The sequence below is a fragment of the Anolis carolinensis genome, chromosome 1, assembly GCF_035594765.1.
Source record: "Anolis carolinensis isolate JA03-04 chromosome 1, rAnoCar3.1.pri, whole genome shotgun sequence".
NCBI classification, from domain to species: Eukaryota; Metazoa; Chordata; class Lepidosauria; order Squamata; family Dactyloidae; genus Anolis; species Anolis carolinensis.
The window spans coordinates 144,657,737-144,661,892 of NC_085841.1; the positions used below are offsets into that span (position 1 = coordinate 144,657,737).

The following is a 4,156-nucleotide window of genomic DNA, read 5'->3' on the forward strand; positions in this document are numbered from 1 at the left end:
CCTTTTCATTCAGACATGCTTATAAAGATGAAGAAGGTGTTTAAGATCTAGTTAGGGGTGCTGTGGTTTTTAACTGCTGGTTTTTAATTGTGAGGTTTTTTTTAGTGCTATATATGTTTAATTCTATTTTAATGTTTGCATTTTTGTGTATTTTAAATTGTATACTAATGCTTTTATGTCAAGCCGCTTTGAGTCCCCTTTGGGGAGATAAAGTGGGGTATAAATAATAATAATAATAATAATAATAATATTATTATTATTATTATTTAATGTCAGGTGTGACTTGAGAAACTGCAAGTCGCTTCTGCTGTGAGAGATTTTGCCGTCTACAAAGATGTTGTCCAGGGGACGTTCGGATGTTTGATGTTTTACCATCCTTGTGGGAGGCTTCTCTCATGTCCCTGCATGGGGAGGCGGAGTTGACAGAGGGAGCTCACCCGCTCTTTCCGGATTCAATAATAATAATAATAATAATAATAATAATAATAATAATAATAATAATAATAATCTTGAATATCTACAGATTTTGGTATTCCTGGCAGGGGTGGGGGTGGGGGGGGGGTCTAGCACCCAAACCCTAGCAGATACCAATGACCCACTATACCTGATGCAGAGCCCATTCTATGGCTTCTGGAAGAAAACCGATTATGATTAAAGCTATGTAAAATAATACATTGAGAGAGAAAAATATAGAGAAACTCAGACAAAAGGATACATGCCAGAGATAATTGCTGCTCCAGGTATATCCAGAGAGTACATTTGCTGTGTGATCCAGTCAAGCGAGTAACTATTCACTGACAGCAAAGGCTGTGCAGATGAGGAGCTGACTGTCATTGGGAGAATGGGGATACATAAAAGATGTAAGAAGCCAAATTGGATTTGGAAAGGTCACTTTGCATGACTTACGGAAATGTCAGGCTCATTTTTAGAGTGTGCTACCAAACCCATAGACCTTTTATCTTTGTCTCTTATTCTTTAACTAGTCAGTCTCACAGAAGTTCCTATTCTTCCATTATTATAGCACTGTGGAAGAACTGGAATGAACTCTAGCTGCCAAAGAAAGGTCCTTGATATAAAATGTGTACATTCTAGGTCTCTTAATGAAAGGACAGCTTCAGCCTACCTTGGGTACCTGCTTAATGGTAGGTATTGAAGATACTGTAATTGAAAATTGTCATGTGCCATGGAAATTCTGCCTTTCCCAGAGCTTGGTGGGGGGAAATACTTTTTTTTTGGTGGGGAAGAAGCATCCAGAATGATTGAAAAGTCCTCGCTTTCAATGTTCCTATTCTTTCTGATTTTATAACTGGCCTGAGGAGTTGGTATGCAACATTTCTGACTATCCCAGAAAATATTCTGAGATAGGGTTGTTGTGTATTTTCTGGGCTGTATGGCCATGTTCCAGAAGCGTTCCCTCTTGGTGTTTCACCCACATCTAAGGCAGGCATCTGCAGAGGTATAGTGGAAAAAACTAAGCATGGAAGGTTTCTATATCTGTTGAAGGTCCAGGGTGGGAGACAACACATATTCTGAGATGGCCAAAATGTGTATGGAACTCCAAAATCAAATCAGAAAGAACAGGAACAAAATCTGGGACTTTCTGGTCTTTTTAATCACTCTGAATGCACTCTTAATGTTCACTGGTAACTGAGGCCTTGGTAAAGGTGCACATAGTATCTCTCAAGGGTGCCAGGATTTCACTTTGAAAAAAGAGTTTGAAAAAAAAATCCTGTTTGCATGCCCTCCAACTGTCTTGACTTGTCAGGGTCTTTCAAATTAACTTTTGTTCCACCTTTTCCGGCTAGTTTTAAAATATCCTATGTTCTCTCTCTTCCTCCTTCTGCCTCTATTGTCAGTATACTTCATTTATTGCAAACTGAATTCAAAGTGTGAAAATAGTTTGCATTCAGTTACCTCGAGCTGTATCTACACTGCCACATAAAATCAGGATTACCTGATTTGATAATCTGGATTATATGGCAGTGTAGATCCAGTTTCATCAGTAGGCTCAATCTTGGTTGCATTTTTTTTAGTCCAGGGGTTCCCAACCTGTGGTCCGTGGACCATCAGTGGTCCCCAAGAACTAAAATATGGTCCGCCATTACTACACCATTGCAATTAGAGCGACTGGTCTTGTAAAAGCCCTCTTATAGTGCTGAGGCAACAGGGATGTGGGGATGGGAGAAGCTGACTACCCACGAAAGGCACGACAGCAAGCCTCCTGACTGCTGCTTCTCCTCCTCCTCCCTCCCCCTGAGCAGAGCCGTTCCATGTGGTGCTTTGGTGTCTTCATTTTTAGGCCTGTTCCTGGGGCTATTTAGGGTGCTGTTTCAGAAAATTACACTGGATAGATCACATCAGCTCTAGATTATTAAATATGGTTTTCTGTGGGCGAGCAGATGGCGACTACTGGGTGGCATATGTTCTGTATCAGAAACTAGAACTGATGTGGTCTATCTAATGTAGTTTTCTGAATCAGCACCCCAAATAACCAAACTGAATCTAAAGTTGACCAAAAACTGATTCGTAACGCTTTTGGTACTAATGCTGGAGAGTGGTCCTTCGTCAAAGTGTTTCTTGTTTTTAAATGTTTTTTTGATGTTTTATTGTTGATTGATTTGTTTTATTATTTTGCTTTTGCTTTTATACTGTTGTGTCCGGACATGGCTCCATGTAAGCCGTCCCTAGTCCCTTCGGGGAGATGGGGCGGGGTATAAGAATAAAGTTATTATTATTATTATTATTATTATTATTATTAAAAAATGGCTGGGAACCACTGTTTTAGCCTCTTCACCCTCATTTCTTTTCCAAACTTCATTTTGAAATATTTGATTATAAGTTTCCATATTAAAAGTTATACATAGTAAGGAAAAAAGAATAAAATAGAAAAAAAGAAAGGGAAAAAAGAAAAAGAAAACGGTAACAACGAAGTGAAGAAAAATTTCAGTGAGCTTCCAACTTTCTTTAATATATTTCACACCTGCTAATTGTCATATCTTTTTCTTTTCTCAGCAAAAAGACAATCAGAGGTTTTCTATGTTAGATGGCTGTACAATGGGAAAATGAAGAAGGTAATTTGATTGATCTCACAGAAGCAGGTATAGCTAAGAGGCAAAGTGATATGGCTTTTGTTAAACTTCAGTTAGGGAAAGATTCATAAGAAGCAGTTGAATGTTATTGTACCATATTAGCATTTAATGGACTTATAGTAAAGGTAAAGGTTTTCCTCTGACATTAAGTCTAATCGTGTCTGACTCTGGGGGTTGGTGCTCATCTCCATTTCTAAGTTGAAGAGCCAGCGTTGTCCGTGGACACCTCCAAGGTCATGCTGTTACCTTCCCTCCAGAACGGTACCTATTGATCTACTCACATTTGCATGTTTTCGAATTGCTAGGTTGGCAGAAGCCGGGGCTAACAGCGGGAGCTCACCCTGCTCCCCGGATTCAAACCACCAACCTTTTGGTCAGCAAGTTCAGCAGCTCAGCGGTTTAACCTGTTGCACCACCACTGCACCATCGAGGGCTCCTTTAGTTTGTATAGAAGGCTATCTTGACTATATTTTGCTTGGACACGTGTCCTGCTTTCCATTTGAAATGTTGAAGGATATGTGTTTTTGACAAATCCCTGCTAAAATGGTTAATTTCTCTATCACATGCCTCTTAAACCATGGGTCCCGACCCCAAATGGTGTCCCCTTAGCTCAATTTTGGGGTCCCAAAAATTTGGCAACAGTAAACATTTTCTAACATCACCTAGGGGCTATTTTACTTACATGTATCTGTTGTGCAGTGTTTACAGTGGATTCTGCAGAAGATGCTTCAGCTATACTTCATAAAAAGGAAAATCAGCCTGTTTAGCAATCCTTGCAAATGTTGATTTCTTATCAGTATATTTTGGTTTTTAAACCACACACACACACACACCTGGGGTCACATAAAAATTTCTTGGACCAAAAGGGGTCACAAGTAAAAAAGTTTAAGAAACCTTGCTCTGTCATATGGAAGAATCGGGGAGTTATAGTCTAAGGAAATAACTTTTTTGTACAAGGCTGGCCAAAATCCCTAACATTACAAGGAAAAAATTACCATAAACATCCAATTAGGGATGAAGCAGAGTAGCAACAGCAATGATAACTCTGTAGAAATGGAAGGGAACTC

At 39.3% G+C, this 4,156-nt stretch overlaps 1 long non-coding RNA gene across 1 annotated transcript; it reads left to right on the forward strand.

Annotated features, from left to right (window-relative positions):
• Positions 1-981: 981 nt before the first annotated feature.
• Positions 982-3,232, forward strand: LOC134295577 (uncharacterized). The gene is made up of 2 exons (XR_010002206.1): positions 982-1,142; positions 3,013-3,232. It is a non-coding gene; the product is annotated as an uncharacterized LOC134295577 (long non-coding RNA).
• The last annotated feature ends 924 nt before the right edge of the window (positions 3,233-4,156 follow it).